Raw genomic sequence first — 20,221 nt, forward strand, 5'->3', positions numbered from 1 at the left:
AATCCTCTTCCTCCACACTCTCTTCCCCTGTGATGATCTGGCTGCCCTCTCTTCCTCGGCACAGGTCACGCTGCAATGGTGGGCACAGGTCACGCTGCACTGATAGGAACTGATAAAGAAGTTGTTAAAATATTTGTAACCTACTTCTGCATAAAACATTTTTAGAGATCATTTATGAGGGCGTGATTAGGGGGCAGAGCAACTGGTGGCAAGTAACCCTTAAGGCCTGGCTAGTAGCTCACGTCTTGAAATTTTGAGCCCTGGTATAGGGTACTGTAGAAAAATGTTCTGCTGTAGTACCTCTGCCTCCTCCCTCTCTTAAGCTATTCACCAAGCACAGATGTAGCATCATCACAGGGTTCTGCTGTGTGAATGGCTAACAGAAATGGTTACTACATAGGGCTGGAAGTGTGGCTGGCAGTGGCAGTTAGACATGATTATACAAGTTAACACTTGCTTTATTAAATGGGAGTTACAGGAGCTAGTAGAATTTAAAAAAAAAAAAAATAATAATCAATGTGCCTGGAGTCGGGTGGATTTTTTTCAACCAATTTGGGTTGTTCTTTTGTACACTTAGTGTAGTAGTGTTTATGCAATACATTTTCCCAGATGTCCTATTTACCGATATTGCCTTAGCATCTACCCACGTGGGTGCCTGAGATTTCTCTGTGTACTCTTTACTCCTTCAGGAGGGGTACCTTTTTGTAATATATACCATTGCCTTTGTATCTCTTTTGCTATGATGATGGTAGCATGTGTATATTTGCAGTTCATCGTTCTTTTTCTTTCAAGTGACATTTTTTTCAAATGTAATAAACACAGATTACTCATAAAAATTGCTGCTTAACATTTTAAAAGCTCCTTTTTAGTAACTCAAACCTACCTTATTCCTCTTTGGTTATGGAGGGGACAGGGAAGCTGTGTGTGCCGTAACTAACCCTGTTTGTACTGTGCAGGCAGATCTGATCAATTGTAAACTAGACTTGAACACTGTCTGTCCTAACAAAGAGGTAACAATTTTAGAAGATGGGCTTCTTGCACTGTATACATACTTGCCAACAGTCCCGATTTTACCCAGGTCAATCCCGATTTTGGGACCCTCGTCCCGATCGGAGCTCGTCCCGATTAATGTTTTAGGAAAAAAACGGTCGGCGGGCTACAAAAATATGGCCGCCGCCACAAAGATTATATCCCCTTGTGTTCAGTGGAGAGGGGAGGGGCAGCCAATCAGCTTCTCCCCTCTCCACTGAACACACACGAGAAAGCCGGGAACTGCCAGGAACACAAAGTCCCAAAAATGCCTGCCAGTGAAGTCTACCTAATGTAGCTTCCTGTGATCGTATGGCAACAATATGGCACTGCTCCTGAATTCACACTGTTCTGTGGTCACATCTTCACTAGGTCAAACGATGAGAGGTGCAGTCCTAGGTGGGGCTGCAGTGTGCTTTGTGTGCCTTTCATAAAGTTTGAAGTGATCAGACATCATCAGTGTATGCCTTCCTGCTGTGTGGAGCATGGTGGGGCTCCTTTTGGTCGGCTCCCAGAGTTCCTGGGGTGAGGGGTTTTCATTCAGGCTTGGAGCAGTGACATCACTCTACATATCTATTGTAGAACACTGGATTTGGGAACATACAGGAACCTTTAGTTGTACTTTAAAGGGAATATATAGTGTTTTGGTGTACTATATTAAATTAGTTATTTTTAGTCAGATTCCAATTTAATATTCAACACTTAAAATGGATGTAAACCCTCACATATACCCAGGCTCAGTTCCAGGATTTTTGTGTACATAGGCGAAGGTGCATTTTTGTGCCCCCCCCCAACCATCCTTCCACCACCTCAACCTCAGACAGCAGCTCTGCCGGAGGATGGCACTCAGCACCTGTCTGAATGAGTCCTTTCATCAGAATCCGCAGAGTTCCCGTTTATACTGCAATGAGGAACTTTGATAAAAGGGGGCTCCAAGCATCCTAAATTTAAGGGGAACACTGGCAACTCTGATGTAAGGGGGCTCTGGTGACAAAGCCCCCCTTATATCAGAGTTCTTCTTTACACCAGAGTTTGCAGAGTTCCCCTTACGGTATATCAGTGTCCCAAATACATCAACACCAAAATATTTTGCTATATAAAAATTAGGTGCACTGTTCCTTTAAATCATTTTTAATGCTATCAAAGTGCTTTCAAATTTTCAAAGTCTCCTGCACATGCTGTCTGGGCCCCCCCTTTCCATCACAGTGCTGCCGGCTTCCCTCCTCTCCTCTTTCGCTGGCAGCTACTGCAGGCACACAGGGGGATTGTTTCAGAATGGAGAGCAGAGGAAGAGGCTGGTAAATATGATGACATTTACCAGCCCCTTCCTTTCCTGAACACCGTGAGCAATCCATACTGAAGCATAGTAAACATACTATGCTTCAGTCTGAATAGAAAATAAAATTATACATTTCAAAAATTAAGAACCTGTTCACATGTGCTTTGCGCTCTAAAATTTCTGCCATGGCTAAGAAGCATAGTTCCCGGCCATGGCATGTGTACACCCCTATCCACCTCCCCAGCTGCTAAAGGGTAGTGGTTGATGGGCAGTAAAAGTGCAGCTCAACCATGGGGTTTTCGCTGCCTCCCCCCCCCCCCCAACCTTACATGTGAATGAGCCCTAGGGACTCAACACAGGTACTCTGGCCATGTGAATGAGTAGGCTGTTAATGCGGCTGGAGCTGCCTGTTAAGGCTCGTACACACTAAGAAAATCATGCGAACATTTTCTTCCAAAGAATTTTCGCACGATTTTCATATTGTGTGTACACAACTAGACAGCAGATTCTGACTTTTCATACGAAAATTCCCAAAGGAACAAACTCCAAAATTTTTCTGGTAGGGGAACAGAACGAAAGATTTTCGTTTAACGTGTACCGTTTTCGTACAAGAAAATCAGAAAAAAAAAAAACTGCACATGATCAGAAACAAACATTGAAAAAAAAATGCCTTTGTTGTATGAATTTTCATTCATCGGTTTCGATTTGCTGTGAAACAATTAGGAAAATCGGACAATCGCTCGTCCGATTTTCTTATAGTGTGTACCTCACTTTACTCTATGGCAGGGGTCTCAAACTGGCTGCCCTCCAGCTATTGCAAAACTACAAGTCCCATGAGGCATTGCAAGACTGACAGTTATAAGCTTGACAAGACTTGTAGTTTTGCAAAAGCTGGAGGGCCGCCAGTTTGAGACCCCTGCTCTATGGGACGCATTGGCTATATGAACAAAGGCACAGTCCTAATTTAGCAGGTGAGGGCGAGTGGTCCTGAATGCACATGGTCTTTGTTTGGGGGTCGTACACCTGCATCCACACCCCTGTCAAATTAGGACCTGTAACATATAATATCATCAGCGCTCGGGGCTACTGTTAGTCCTTATAACAATCAAAATAATAGTTGCTTTGTACCAAAACAGTCTCTAAGAAGTCTGTATTAGTAGGTGGATGTACTGGCAGGTAAATTCTTTGTCTTTAATAATCGCCAGCACTGAGGGCAGCTTTCATGGAGAGCGAAGCCAGCTCTTAAAATGACCATATAAAACAAGAAGGAGAAAGCACTTCTGAGTGCAAGCATTTAATTTGAAATATTAAGCGCATAAATACACTTACAGTAAAATAGACAAATTGGAGTTCCAATAAAAGGGTCATCAGGGATCAGTGAAGCGTCCATATACCGAATTCCTATAATGTGACTCCAGAGGGACGGCTGCGGACCTCCGCTCGGAGTAAAAGATTGTAAGGCGGCCAAGCTGGATTACGGCTTCCGTGTTCCGGCCGCTAGCTATGGGCGTGTGACGTCCCCGAGAAGACTGTAGTGAACGAGAACACACAACGCGTTTCAGAGCATGCGCGAAGCTCACAATGGGCATGCGCGCTCCTTTTTCAAGTGTGGAAAGGGCGGAAAGGATCGAATCTTAAATTTAATTATTTAAGTTTTTTATAATTTTTTCAAGGGGGCTGTACGGGGCCCTATGATTTCTACAAGCAGCCCTGGTGGTGCCCCTAACTCCACAAGACAGGATGCTTTTCCAGTGAGTATTATACATGTATTATCCAAACTGAACATGAGCACTTTTTGACAAAAGATAGTATCTCTAAAACAACACATCTGGTTTAGGCATGCTCTGGACAGACAATGTGTCTGAAGCAGTCAGACGGAGCCTGCATTTCTGACTCCTCTCTACTGCTTATTGCTAGCTTGATATCAGATTGACAAGGGGTGTACAAAATTGGACTGCATAAATTGTGGATTTTTCACAGAACGATGGCTTAAAGCGAAACTCCAGCCCAAAAGGGGAAATTCCGCTTTAAGTACTCCTCCCCTGCCACATGCCATTTTTTATTTTTTATTTTTTGGGGGGGGGGGGGGGGGGCGCAGGTACCTATATTTGATAGGCACCTCCCACCTCTACCCCTCCCTCCCCGCAGTCTTCTGGGATGTGTCACTAAGCTGTATTTGTTCTTCTTTCTGCAGCCTATGAGAAAACACCAATATGATAGGTTACCTCTCATAGTCCTGTCTCCAGCAGCAAAGCTTAGCCTGGTTCACATGACTGCCATAAATAAGCTGCTCTTGGTTACCACTAGAGGGTAGTGCTTGGAGATGGTCTACATTTATCTGACTGAGCAATCCTCTCACCAGGAGATTGTTCTCAGCACAGCAAGGTATACAACATGCCAAAACATTATAGCTGCTTATGGCAGGCAATTTCAGTTTCCTTGAATCTCCTATGCGGATTATTTCTCCTTTACTATCCTCTACTTACCGTATATACTCGAGTATAAGTCGAGTTTTTCAGCACATTTTTTTGTGCTGAAAGTGCCCCCCTCGACTTATACTCGAGTTAAGCACTTTTCTGCAGCAAAAAATTGTATTTTCCGAACCGACTTTGGGGCCCCGTATCTCAGGGCCACTTTGTGCTAGGAACCCCAAATTTGGTGTGCAAACCCAGTGGAACTGGTACCACAACATATCCAAAGCTAGGGTTCCTAGCACTAAGGGGCCCCGACATACGGGGCCCCAAAGCTGGTTCGGAAAATGTCATTCTCTGCTGCAGAAATTTTTGGGGCCCTGTATCTCGGGGACACTTGGTGCTAGAAACCCCAGCTTTTGGATATTTTATGGTGCTAGTCCCACTGAGTTGCACACCAAATTTGGGGTTCCTAGCAGTAAGTGGCCCCGCGATACGGGGGCCCCAAAGTCGGTCAACTGTGTCCATCTGCAGCAATGTCATTTCGGGACCATTTGGGTTCAGAGACCCCAAATTTTGGCTGCAGCTAGGGGGCATCTAGGAACCCTTAACGACCGAGTTTGAAGTTCGGGGGACCTATGGCTGCAAATGGGCACAGTGAGGCATGCAAATGGGCATTGTTGACTAGAGGTCGACCGATATATCGCCGGCCGATATATCGGCCGATATTTGGTGTTTTTTACCTAATCGGCATCGGCCGATTGTGCTGATAAAAAAGCCGATATAGCTTCAGCGTGACTTGCAAAAGACTTCTGTAATAGAAGTCAGTGCAAGTTGCCTGTGTGAAGCAACTTCTCCCCCTCTCTGGGCAGCCTGCCAAATCTGATAAAAAGAACCTGAAGGATACAATGTTTACACTTATGAATGAACTAAATTCCATGTGTAGAAGTTCTCAGTTTAACCATTTAAAGACTAAATCTTTCTGACATTTGTTGCTTACAAGTAAAAATCCTGTATTTTCTGCTAGAAAATCACTTAGAACCCCCAAACATTATATATATATATTTTTTAGCAGAGACCCTAGGGAATAAAATAGCGGTTGTTGCAATATTTTATGTCACACGGTATTTGCGCAGCGGTCTTTCAAATGCAATTTTTTAAAAGAAAATACACTAATAAATTTAAAAAAAAAAACTAAGCAGTAAAGTTAGCCCATTTTTTTTCATCCAGAAGTTTTGATTACCTGTTTTTGTGTATTTAATATTTAAGAGAGGTGTTTTTTTATATTTTTTTTATCTAAATTCTACATACAAGTGAACTGATTGGAGGTTTGTTTTGTTTAATAAATGTTTAAAATGTAAAAAATTTTCCGTATCACGAAAGGTTGCTTACACACTGGAGCGGGCACGCGTTGACGGTAAAACGCTGCTAGTTTTAGCGGCTCTTTACCATCATTTTAGCAGCGCTATTCGGCTGCTAGCAGGGCGCTTATAACCCAGCTAGCGGCCGAGGAAGGGGTTAAATGCGCCCCTGAAGCGCCGCTGCCGAATCGCTTTGCAGGCGCTTCGGCAGCGGTGCGCATTCATTTCAATGGGCAGGAGTGGTGGTATACACCGCTCCAAAGATGCTGCTTGCAGGACTTTTTTTTTAACATCCTGCCAGCACATCGCCTCAGTGTGAAAGCACTCAGGATATCACACTGAGACTGCAGGGAAGCCGTTTTGACAGGCACTTTACAGGTGCTATTTTTAGCCCAAAAGCGCCTGAAAACGCCCCATTGTGAAAGGGGTCTAACTGTTAGATTTTATGAGATGAAGGTAAAAAAAAAAAAGAAAAAAAAAAAAAAAAATCGGCCTAATATATCGGCATCACATATCGGCCATCGGCCACCGCGATTTGTAATATCGGCATCGGCCAGAGAAAAACCCATATCGGTCGACCTCTATTGTTGACCCTCTTTTCCACTTACAGTAGCTGTGCATTTCTCACCCTCGTCTTATACTTGGGTCACTATGTTTTTCCCATTTTTTTGTGGTAAATTAGGGCCTCGACTTATACTCGAGTATATACGGTAAGCCTTTCTCATGCAAGTCAAAAACACAAGGTGCAGGTAAGGTAGGACAGTTTATCATGCCTTCAAGTCCCTTTTGGGGATAACATAGCAAATTTTGTGGACTTCGTGTTAATAGCCCAGCGTCTTTTGGTAAACTACTCAATATCTTCCATGCTTAGATCTCTAAAACATAAAAAGCTATTTTGTTAGGACTATATCCTATGCATACAGGAAGTATGTAGAGGTCACAGGACAGCTCGGGCTGCCTAACTGGTGACATGTTATAACTAATATTCCGTAACCACTTGCCTACTGGGCACTTTCACCCCCTTCCTGTCCATGCCAATATTCAGCTTTCAGCGCTGTTGCACTTTTGAGGACATTTGCGTGGTCATGCAACACTGTACTCATATGAAATTTTTATTTTTAAAACACAAATAGAGCTTTCTTTTGGTGGTATTTAACCACTTCAATACCAAGCCTATTCTGGCACTTCTCTCCTTCATGTAAAAATATTTTTTTTGCTAGAAAATTACTCAGAACCCCCAAACATTATAATTTTTTTTTAGCAGACACCCTAGGGAATAAAATGGCGGTCATTGCAACTTTTTATCTCGCACGGTATTTGCGCAATCATTTTTCAAACGCCTATTTTTTGGAAAAAAACAGTTTCATGAAGTAAAAAAATAACAAAAAACAGTAAAGTTAGCCCAATTTTTTTGTATAATGTGAAAGATGATGTTACGCCGAGTAAATAGATACCCAACATATCACGCTTTAAAATTGCGCACAATCATGGAATGGTACCAAACTTAATTACTTAAAAGTCTTAAAAATCGCCACGCTTTAAAAATTGACAGGTTACCAGTTTAGAGTTACAGAGGAGATCTAGTGCTAGAATTGTTGCACGAGCTCTAACGCACACAGCAATACCTCACATGTGTGGTTTGAGCGGCGTTTACATATGTAGGCGGGACTTACGTGTGCGTTCGCTTCTGAGTGCGAGCTACCGGGGACAGGGGTGTTTTAAATTTTTTATTTTATTTTTTTTTATTTCTACACTTTTTTTTACATTTGTTTTTGATCACTTTTATTCCTAATTACAAGGAATGTAAACATCCCTTGTAATAGGAATCTATGTGACAGGTCCTCTTTATGGAGAGATGTGGGGTCTTATTGACCCCACATCTCTCCTCCAGGCTGGAAAGCATGAGATGAGATCGGGGAAAAAAATTCCCTGATCTCATGCTGACAGCCGTGGCTTCATTTATTTCCGGGTACCCGGGCGTGACGTCATAACGTCGCGCCCGGGCCTCCGACGGTCATAGAGATGACTGGTGACCACCTTTTCAAAAGGTGTAGAAAGGGGAAGACAGCAGATATACAAGTAAAACTTATGTAGGATGTTTAGTCTCTGTGTATCATCTGAGGCTATTCACTTCACTGGCTATATGTGAGGGTTTATATCCACTTTACAAGCGGAACTGCACTGCATCTGAGTATCACAAACCAAAAAGTTATTGAACTTTATTGAATTAATTTTTAATATTCAAATCAAGCTCACACATCCATCCATGTCTCCATGCCTTATTTTGTTGAGAAATCACATTGAAATACACACACCTAGCATTTCTGGCTGTGGCCATCTTGAGTAAGGGCAGATGATTCCTATCATATTTACTTCTTGGAATCCATCTGCCCCAAGCTCAGACATGCAGGCAGGAGGGTGTGCTTAGTTTAGAAAATCCCTCCTCCCCGTCTGAAGACTCGACTCCTGGAATGTATGACATCATTCTAGACCTGGAAAGGCTCCGTGGAGCCAGGACGGAACATGGAGCCTTTCACTCCACTGAGATGCGATGCACAGCTTATCCCTCCTGACAGGCAAACTTTGAGGCATACTTTGGAGACTGTTATCAGATTGGTGCACTCACGCACCTTGCAAATTTGCTGCTGAAAACTGTGTATCTGGATTCCATCACTGAGCCGTGGGATGGCTCATAAACGTGTTTAGACTTAGTCTCACAGCTGAGTCGCACGCTCTGAGGTGAGCGGCTGTCCCCGGGGGGTCACGGGATGGCACTTGAACTTGGAATTCTGAGCACTAAGCACTAAGATTAATGCACGCACGTTGGATTTTTAATGAACTGTTTTTATGGACTTTATGTGCATTTCTTTCATAAATTGGACTTTAATAATCACGTACCACATCTTGGATTTGACATTCACACTCATTGTATGGCACTTGGCACTTTGTTGTATTTTGCACTTATCACTGTGATATATTTATATATTTTTTTACACGGTAAATTTCAGACTATATAAATGATTTTTTCATTCATTATATACAGGTAGTAGTTCAGTAATCACTACTCTCATTCTAATGGTATACATCTAGTATATTATTTACACATTGCACTTTAAAATCACTTGTTTTTTTTATATATATCCTTTGTGCCTTGCTGTGGCTGGATAAGCCGCTTATGCGGTATTTTCAGTACACCTCATATGCATTAATAATCTCCAGATGGATATTTTCACCTTAGCGCAGCATATCTTTTGTATACATTGTACTGCACGGCATACAAAACGTGTTCTGGGCGGGCAGCTAGGCGATTTCCACATTTGAGGCAATATACCATTGTGGCTCGCAAAATCCCCTTTTATCTATCTAATGCTAGCAGCAGAAATAAAAAAAAGTCAATGATACAGGGAGTGAAGCTCCACTTTAATTTTGCAGTATTTTGTTTAGTTTACCATAGTCACAGACAGAATCTAAGCCTGGATAAGGGGGGGCTTCAGACTCATGAAACACTGGCTTTTTCTCCTGTTTGTTTTCAAATGCAATAAAGATTTAAGCCAGCCATAGTCCGCGCTGAACCGGACAAATTTTGATACATGTATGGGCAGGGCTGGCTGTACTGAAATTGATCAATCCACTTCAGTACAACCAGCCTGTTGAGGCTTTTTCTTTTTTTGTTCGATCACTGTCGCTGGCTACTGACACAAGCAATGATGATTGTATTCGGATAGCAAGGAAACCTTCCAGTGTCAGAATACAACAGTGCAGCGTGAGGGATTCCCTCAACACCACTGACTGTGTTAATGGGGGAAATCCAGTAATTTTCTTTTCTGAAAATTGCATAATCTTTGGCCTGCCTTACTCAGATAAGTGGTGCCCACATTCAGATAACTATACCTTGCAAAACAGATACCATTCTCTTGCTTAAAGCTGGCCATAGATGGATCGAAAGTTTGTCCAGTTTAGCAGAAATTCCATTTACGTGTGGCCACTCCCCTTGACAGAAGCCGAGGGGTTGTTGGAATAATTTTCTCAATCATCAGCTGCAGCCACTGATCAATATATACTAACAGCAGAGAGTCCAGCAGGTTGAATAGAAAAAACAAAAAAAAAATTATCTATGTTATTTAGTTCCACTGCTAATTGTGTCAAAGAAAGGGCGAGGCTAAAGAAAGGGCGAGGCTAAAGAAAGGGCGAGGCTAAAGAAAGGGCGAGGCTAAAGAAAGGGCGAGGCTAAAGAAAGGGCGAGGCTAAAGTAGTGAGGTACTGCTGCCCCCCAGCCTCTCCCAGAGCATTATGTAGAATACAGTGTACACAAGTACTGGCTAGACAAGTATAAACACTATCAAATGCTCACAAAAACAAAGCCGTGATCCCGCTGTAGTTTATAAGCCTAAATACATGAAACTAGATGAAAAATGAAAGTTTAAGACGGATCTTTTTTTTCACCGACGACACCATTATAACTACTAAGAATTGTTTTCACCTGTAGTACATGTTCAGCTTTGTATATAAACATGACAGAAGCCAATTGTTGTGCTCACAATTAAAATAATCTTAATCTCTATTGTGTTTAACTGTTTTGAGGTTAAATGAATTTGGAGACAATAGAAATGAGTAACAAATAATGAGTGTTAAAGAGACTCATCAGTTTATCGATATAATGCTACTACTGCTACCTTTTTTTTGAAAGCGCATATACACATGTTGCCCTTATTCTTGTTTCACTAAATAGTGACTGACAGTGAACATTGCAGCCTGTGAAGTTTCTGGGCGATGACTCACCCAGTAGTGAAGGCAAAATAAAAGGGGAGCAGCTTCAAACCTTAAAATAAAAAAAACACAATGATAACTACCATATTCTTGTACTGACCGGTTCATGCAAAGTTGCACTCCAGGCAAATAGATAAGTACACAGCTGAAATACATATATGTTTACTATTTTACCTGCCAAAGGATTTGTAAGGCCTTGATCACATGAGAGCACTTAGGTTTACACACGTGCGAGGGCTGCGTTTGCCCACATAGGAATGCAAGATGTTCTGTGAATCCCTGTCCAGGCAGTCCCATTCATCTCAATTGGGATGCAGTAACTGCACAGACACAGCTGCTGATACCAAATTTACAGCTGTGGGGGGGGTGCAGGTCCCCGAATGCTGAAAAATACAGTCAGATGCTTATGATGCCATACCATCAGGAAGGCGTGCAATTGGCACCAAATTTATTCTGCATCAGCACAGGGTCCTGAAACATGCAGCCAATGTCATTAAGAACTATCTTCAGCTTAAAGAACAAGGAGTCCTGGAAGTGATGGTTTGGCCCCCATAGAGCCCTGATCTCAACTCAACATCCAGTCTGTCTGGGACTACATGAAGAGACAGGGGTTTGAAGCAGCCTACACTCACAGAAGATCGGTGGTTAGTTCTCCAAGATGTTTGGAACAACCTACCTGCCGAGTGCCTTCAAAAACTGTGTGCAAGTATACCTGGAAGAATTTATGCCGTTTTGAAGGCAAAGGGTGATCACAACAAATATTGATTTGATTTGCATTTCTCTTCTATTTACTTTCCATTTTGTTAAAATAAACTATTAACACTTCTATTTCTGATAGGATTCTTAATTTACAGATTTTTTTCACACCTGCCAAAAAAAAAAAAAAAAAAAACCAACTTTTGTACAGCACTCTATATATACACTGTATATCTGGTTACCAACCCGTAGATGTGCAGGCTGCATTAGATACTTTTTTTACGCCCCTTTAATGTCATCTGGTGATCCTACCAGTAAAATATTTCCTATCCTACGGTGACAATGTTCACCTACTAAATTGCATATACAGAGGAGCAGAATTGTCACTCTAGAACAAAAACGTGTTAGAACTACAGAACACCTACCCCTCTTCTCATCACCATAAAATTGGTGTGTTCTGTAGTTCCCAAAAGTAACCTCAGCATGACAGCTAAAACTGCTTAGAATAGGTTCAGAATGCACAGGAAAGCAATGGCTGACTGCATCAATAGTTTTTATTTTCTCTTCTCAAACATGTAACAAGCTCGACCAATTGTATGTTTAACAAACCAAAATGAAACAAATAAGACGTCCACGGTTAGGCCCCTTTCACACAAGGACGGATAGAATGGTGCTTTTAGTTGCGGATTTTCTCATTTTCTACCGCAGCTAAAAGCACACAATGCTTATCCTATGGCCCCATTCACACACTGCGTTTAGTTGCGAATTAGATACATGCGGTTCCGTGCAGATAGAAAAAATAGAATTGACTGCATCCAGGAGCGATTTAGCGCAGCTACCCGCACATAACCGCAGGTAATCGCAGTGCACTGTGTCAGCTGCAGATTTTTCCTTTCCCAATGAGCGACAAGCACGGGGATCCGACTCGGATCCCCGCCAATGCCGGGCACTGTTTAACATGAATCTTGAGGGGGAACTCCACACCAAATTTTAAATACAAAACCGGCATGGGTTCCCCCCCTTCAAGAGCATACCAGGCCCTTCAGACTGGTATGGATGTTAAGGGGAACCCCCTACGCCGAAAAAAACGGCGTGGGGTCCCCCCCAAAATCCATACCTGACCCTTATCCGAGCACGCAGCCTGGTCGGTCCGGAAAGGAGGTGGGGCGAACGAGCGCCCCCCCCCCTCCTGAACCGTACCAGGCCGCATGCCCTCAACATGGGGGGTGCTTTGGGGGAGGGGGGGCCATGTTGATGAGGACAAGGGCCTCTTCCCGACAACCCTGGCTGTTGGTTGTCGGGGTCTGCGGGCAGGGGGCTTATCGGAATCCTGTAGCCCCCTTTAATAAGGGGGCCCCCAGATCCCGGCCCCCCACCCTATGTGAATGAGTATGGGGTACATGGTACCCCTACCCATTCACCTGGGGGAAGTGTCAATAAAAAGACAACACTACACAGGTTTTTAAAGTAATTTATTAGACAGCTCAGTCTTCTTCCGGCTTCGGGGGTCTCTCCGGTTCTTCTCCACGCTCTCCGGGTCTTCTGCCGGGCTCCTCCGCTATCTTCTGCTCTTTTGCTAGCGGAGGAGCCCGGTCTGCTGCCTCCTTCCCTCTTCTCTTCTTCCGATGTTGACACGACGATCTCTCCGGCTGGAATGCTCTCTGAGCGCTCCGCTCTGACTTATATAGGCAGTGACCCCGCCCCCTTATGCCATCACAGTCCCTGGGCATGCTGGGACTGACGTTTTATGGGGTGTGGTTATCACCCAGTGACCACACCTCCTAAACCATCACAGTCCCAGCTTGCCCAGCAACTGACGGCATAAGGGGGCAGGGTCACCGCCTATATAAGTCAGAGCGGATCGCTCAGAGAGCATTCCAGCCGGAGAGGGTCGTGTCAACATCGGAAGAAGAGAAGAGGGAAGAAGGCAGAAGGCAGAAGGCAGCAGACCGGGCTTCTCCGCTAGCAAAAGAGCGGCAAAAGAGCAGAAGATAGCGGAGGAGCCCGGCAGAAGACCCAGAGAGCGCGGAGAAGAACCGGAGAGACCCCTGATGTCGGAAGAAGACCCCCAAAGCCGGAAGAAGACCCCCGGAGCGGTCTAATAAATTACTTTAAAAACCTGTGTAGTGTTTTTTTTTTATTGACACTTCTTCCCCCAGGTGAATGGGTAGGGGTATCATGTACCCCATACTCGGTCACATAGGGTGGGGGGCCGGGATCTGAGGGCCCTTTATTAAAGGGGGCTACAGGATTCCGATAAGCCCCCCGCCCACAGACCCCGACAACCAATGGCCAGGGTTGTCGGGAAGAGGCCCTTGTCCTCATCAACATGGGGACAAGGTGCTTTGGGGTGGGGAGACCGCAGGGTGCCCCCCTCCCCCAAAGCACCCCCCATGTTGAGGGCATGCAGCCTGGTACGGTTCGGGGGGGGGGGGCGCTCGCCCGTCCCCACCCCTCTTTCCTGACCGATCTGCGTGCTCGGATAAGGGTCTGGTATTTTGGGGGGGACCCCACGCTGTTTTTTCGGGTAGGGGGGGAACCCATGCCGGTTTTGTATTTAAAATTTGGCGTGGAGTTCCCCCTTAAGATTCATACCAAACAGTGCGAGTCGGTACCCTGTCGGGTTGCCATGGAAATGGCAAGCCGCAGCTAAACGCAACCACAGCTAATCGCACTGTGAAAATGCAGCTGATCGCAGTGCCTGGAGTCTTGAATTTCACAGGAAAAAAAACATGCTTTTAACTGCGGCAGAATAGCCGTCCGTGTGAAAGGCGCCTAAGGTTTTACACGCACTTATGCCTGAACAGCAAATTGCCAAAACAAAAAGTTTTGGTTAACTCTGCAGGCTGGACTGAAGCAGAGCCTGAATATGAATCATGTCTACATTAGACTGAAAATTATTGCTGGAGAGCAATTAAATGAACTGGGAGAATGACAGGTAACTCATCCTAAGCAAAGCAGGAATTGAATTGAAAAGACAAGCATGTCACCAATCCATCTCCCAAAATCCTCTAAAGGTTTTCATGTGCTGAAACAGAGCCTCCGAGAGGATGCCTGGTGCTGATTAATATAACAATACTTGCTGCTACTAACGCTGAACAGGTTGCTTCCTTCCTCTTCATGTTGTCGTACCCCAGAGACACATCACTCACAGTTCTGCCAATACCGTTATTACGTGCAGGATAAAAAGCTGCCAGAGACTTTATAAAACATTTAGGGCCTTGGAAGATTAATTCTGATAGTGTACTTTCTATTACCCAATGACAGCAGTACTTCATGATTGTCGTTTACAATCACGTACCTGACATTTCACACTTATCCTTCTTAGCATTTCAAATTTCCAGAGGGACATGTAAACTAAAGCAGTTTTAATATACGCATTTAAAATAGTTTAAGAATCAAGAAATTAATCCCTATAGGTAAAAACACAGACAGAATATCAGTCATTAAAAGTACAAGAATTTACAATGTCTGCATAAAACAAAAAAAGGATCTTAGGCACAACTCCAGGAAACCCAGTGCACTGCAAGGGTTAACTGGTCAATTCTGTCTAGAGGACATAAAAGCAATTTTACTTACCCAATACTTGCCTCCTCTGTCAGACTGCATTCCCCATGCTCAGCAGAGAGCCCTGTCCTCATGTCCAATACAGGGCTATGGTCCCTGCATTAGTCTTGATGGCATCGGGCAACCTTAGACCACTGAAGCAAAGGGAAGAAGTGGCTGTGGGGAATGGTCTAGCAGCAAAGGAGCAGGTAAAGTAAAGTGCTATAACAATTCCCCTAAACCAGGACCATTTTTAAGGCAGGGCAAAAGGGGTAGCTGCCCTGGGCCCCATCATTGTTGTGGAGCCCAAAGCAGCGTTATACTTGCCAACTATCCCAGTTTAAATGGGATGTCCCCCTGAGGTCATATCTACCATCACTTCTGCTGAATGCTGCTCACTGGGGAGGTAAAGGAGCATGCTTGGAAGTCCTGCCTACAGCTATAGTCATTAAGCCTAACATCAGCCTGTTCTGCAAACGGAAGCAAATTGGAGGTGGAACCATTCTTCAAAAGAACATGGTGCTGCAGCACCCTGAAATTTGGTGCATGTGAATACACACATCTCAGCCGATGCATGAGGGTGTCGTTAACAATTAATGGCACTTTTGTGTATCTGCTAAAGGGCAGCAGTCTCAGTTACATTGGTGGTCAGTGTAAATCTTCTCATTACATTGGCGTTTGGTGTACAATCCTTCCATTCACACTAGTGACCAGTGTGAAAGTCCCCCTTACATTGATGGTCAGTGTAAATCCCTCTTTACATTGGTGGATACTGTGAATGCTCCTATTAAATTAGTGGTCAGTATAAATCTCCATTACATTGGTTGCCAGTGTAGAAACTATTCTTTATATTGGTAATCGTTAAAAAAAAAAATCCAAACTTGCATCGGTGGTCAGTTTCGAATCCTCCCTTACATTGGTGGTCCATGTAGAAGAACCCTTTAAAATTGGTGGTGAGTGTAAATCCCCCTTACATTGGTGGCCAGTGTCGAAATCCCCCTTTATTTGCTGTTGATGTAAAATCTCCCATTACATTGGTTGTCAGTGTAAATTCTTCACAACATTGGCGATCAGTGTACATTTCCCTTTACATTGGTGGTAAGTGCAGATTTGCCCTCACATTGGTGGTCAGTTTAAATTCCTCTTTACAATGGTGGTCAGTGTAAAATCACCCTGACATTGGAGGTCGGTGTAGAAGTGTCACCTTACATTGGTGTTCAGTACAAATCTCCTCGACAATGGTAGTCAGTGTAAATTCCCCCTTACATGGAGGTCATTGTAGATTTCCCCTTACACTGGTGGTTGGTGTAAATGCTCTTATTACATTGGTGTCATTGTAGAAAATCCTCTTTTCTATTGGTGGGTTGCGTAAAATCCCCTGTTACATGGTGGTCAGTGCAAATTCCCCCTCATATTGGTGGTCATTGTAAATTCCCCATTACATTAGTAGAACCCCCACCATATGCTTGCCAAAGACTTCCAGCTTTGCTCTGCATGATTCAGAATTTGTCAGTGTACTGTCCCCTAACTAATCCCATCAACCCCCCAGTATTGACACTGATCCCAGGAGTCCTAGTTTTCTATTGATGGGTCCCCTCACCTCCCCAGTCCATGGCGTGCAGGTAGTGAGGAGATTATGTGCTGTAACCTTTAGCAACCAATCAGTGAGCAGTAATGCTGTGCACTAACCTTTTGCAACCAATCATTGAGTGGTAAGGATATGCAGTAACCTCTGTGAACCAATCAGTGAGCAGTAATAATGTGCAGTAACCTCTAGCAACCAATTAGTGAGTTGTATAGATGTCCAATAACCTCTAGCAATCAATCAGTGAGCAGTATTGATGTACAGTAATCTCTAGCAACCAATCAACAAGCAAAGGTCATGTGCTGTGACCTCTAGAAAATAAACAGCGAGCCATAATGTGTGCTGTAACCTCTAGCAGCCAGTCAGTGAGCGGTAATGATACACTGTAACCACTGGCAACCAATTGCAATCGCTTCCTGATCTGATTCAGTAAACTGATTTTGAGTCTAGCTGCTATTTATTGTATGTCTCAAAGCATGTGGAGAGCGAAATTGCATGGAAAAGGGGGCCCAAGAAGATGTTTGCCCAGGGTCCAGTCAATATTAACCACTTCTGGACCACCGCACGCTGATGTACGTCCAAACTTTGGAGGGGGATATCGTTGTTATGGCAGCAGCTAGCTGTCATAACCCCGGTATCTCAGTTTTCGTGCAGCGGCTGGCTTTCTGATAAAAGTGGTCCCTGCGGCAGATTCGCTGCGAGATCACTTTTATCGGTGGCGGGAGAGAGGCCCCCCTCCCGGGAGAGAGGCCCCCCTCCCGCCACGATCCGGTGCCCTCCGCCGCTTACCGGAGCCGTCGGTATCGGCAGAGGCGATCGCGTCCGTCTCCGTCCTGTGCCTGGAGACAAGTGAGGCTAAGATGGCACCCACTCGTCTCCATGACACTGCTGGGTGGAAGTGGCGCCAAAACGTCCCACGCCTCTTAAAAGGCATATTTTTTTCAATGTCATTTTTTTTTAATTATTTTTTTTTTTATTGCATTTTAGTGTAAATATGAGATCTGAGGGATGTTTACATTCCTTGTAATAGGAATAAAAGTGATGCAATTTTTTTTTTTTTTTTTTTAAACAGTGTCAAAATAAATAATGTAAAATAAATACAAATTTTTTTTTTTTTTTTTTTTAAAAACCCTCGTCCCGGCGAGCTTGCGCGCAGAAGCGAACGCATACGCGAGTAGCGCCCGCATATGAAACCGGTGGTCAAACCACATATGTGAGGTATCGCCGTGACCGACAGAGCGAGAGCAATAATTCTAGCCCTAGACCTCCTCTGTAACACAAAACATGCAACCTGTAGAATTTTTTAAACGTCGCCTATGGAGATTTTTTAGGGTAAAAGTTTGACGCCATTTCCACGAGCGGGCGCAATTTTGAAGCGTGACATGTTGGGTATCAATTTACTTGGCGTACCATTATATTTCACAATATAAAAAAAATTGGGCTAACTTTATTGTCTTATTTTTTTATTCAAAAAAAGTGATTTTTTTCCAAAAAAAGTGCGCTTATAAGACCACTGCGCAAATACGGTGCAAAAAAAAGTATTGCAACGACCGCCATTTTATTCTCTAGGGTGTTGGAAAAAAAACATATATATTGTTTGGGGGTTCTAAGTAATTTTCTAGCAAAAAAACCTGTTTTAAACATGTAAACACCTAAAATCCAAAACAAGGCTGGTCCTTAAGTGGTTAAAGACAGCCCTGCCCTAGACCAAAATGAGAAAGAGGCAAAGCTGCATTGCATGGGAGGATATTTTAGGCTTCCTGGAGTTGAGCTTTATTATAAAACGGGGGGGGGGCAGCAGCTAAAACAGACCAGACCATCAAGAACGGCTCATGTACCCAAAGCCTTGAAGGCCAAATGCAACCAAAATTGGCATTTCTGCTTTAGATGAATACACATGGGTTACACATTCACATCCCTAGAATGGATGCAGTAGCTCAACGTTGAATGCTAACAGATGAAAAGTCACCCCCAAGTGCTTGAAAAACCCCCCTAAAACTAAAGCCTAAATACGCCCCCTCAACCTTCCCAATCACAAATCAATATAGGAACTCACTACAGTGTGCATTGCATTACAGATTTGCCTCCATGCCTGAACATTGATTTGTGGGGCTAAAGCAAATGAAGAGACGCATCAACATTCATCGGCATGTGTAGGAAACTCATGGTACCTGCTTTCTTAAGCAGGGTATATATTGGGTGGTTTTTTTTTTCATTCAACCCAAAAAATAACAGTTCCCCGCATTCACAAAAGAGGTGTGGATGCAGGAATCTTCCCTCTAAACTATTGTATTCTGACAGCAGGATTCCCCACCACCCCCCGTCAGAATAACACAGATTAGCCATGTGCTGACTGAACGCTGATTTTCTAGCAAGACCGTTCCACAGAAAATGGTTGAATTTCATTACATGTGCACCCAGCTTTACTCTGAATTCATCTGCAATGGGATATATTTAGGTTACAGTGCACTCTACAGTAAGTTCATAGTGCGAAAATTATAACCCTTTCATGACTAAGCCTATTTTTTAAATTTGGTGTTTACAAGTTAAAATCCGTATTTTTTGCTAGAAAATTACTTAGAGTTCCCAAACATTATATATATATATATATATTTTAGCAGAGAATCTAGAGAATAAAATGGAGATTGTTGCAATAGTTTATATCACATGGTATTTGTGCAGCGGTGTTTTAAACGCAAATTTTTGGAAAAGGGACACTTTCATGAATTTTAAAAAATCCAAACAGTAAAGTTACCCCAATTTTTTTGCATAATGTGAAAGATGATGTTACGCTGAGTAAATAGATACCAAACATGTCACCCTTTATAATTGCACGCACTCGCGGAATGGCGACAAACTACGGTACCTATGAATTTCCATAGGCGACGCTTTAAATTTTTTTTTACGGTTACCAGGTTTGAGTTACAGAGGTGGTCTAGGGCTAGAATTATTGCTCTTGCTCTGACGATCGCGGCGATACCTCACATGTGTGATTTGAGCACCATTTACATATGCGGGCGCGACTTCCGTATGCCTTTTCTTCGCTGCGCGAGCTCGCGGGGACACTTTAAAAAAAATTGTTTTTTTTTTATTTATTTTATTTATTTTTATACTTTATAAATTGTGTTTAAAAAACATTTTTTTTTTTTCACTTTTATTGCTGTCACAAGGAATGTAAACATCCCTTGTGACAGTAATAGGTGGTGACAGGTACTCTTTATGGAGGGATCGGGGGTCTAAAAGACCCCCGATCTCTCCTTTGCACTTCAAAGTATTCAGATCGCCGAAAACGGTGATTTTGAATACTGTATTTTTTTTTTAAACCGGCACCATTGGCAGCCGAGTAAACGGGAAGTGACGTCATGACGTCGCTTCCGCGTTTACATTGAGAAGGCTGGAACGAAGCCGCCCACAGCTTCGTTCCAGCCCGCCCACAGCCGCCGGAGGCAGCCGATTGGACACCAGGCCTCCCGATCGCACGGGAGGCCCGGTAAGAGCGGCGGGGCGGCGGGATGTCCCCTTCCACTCCTCCGGTATAACAGCCGAG

At 43.6% G+C, this 20,221-nt stretch overlaps 1 protein-coding gene across 4 annotated transcripts in view; it reads right to left on the reverse strand.

Annotated features, from left to right (window-relative positions):
* FNBP1L (formin binding protein 1 like) overlaps positions 1-20,221 on the reverse strand; it is a 305,643-nt gene that overhangs the window by 117,563 nt on the left and 167,859 nt on the right. The window lies entirely within an intron of this gene.

The sequence above is a fragment of the Aquarana catesbeiana genome, linkage group LG07 (genome assembly GCF_042186555.1).
Source record: "Aquarana catesbeiana isolate 2022-GZ linkage group LG07, ASM4218655v1, whole genome shotgun sequence".
Lineage (NCBI taxonomy): Eukaryota > Metazoa > Chordata > Amphibia > Anura > Ranidae > Aquarana > Aquarana catesbeiana.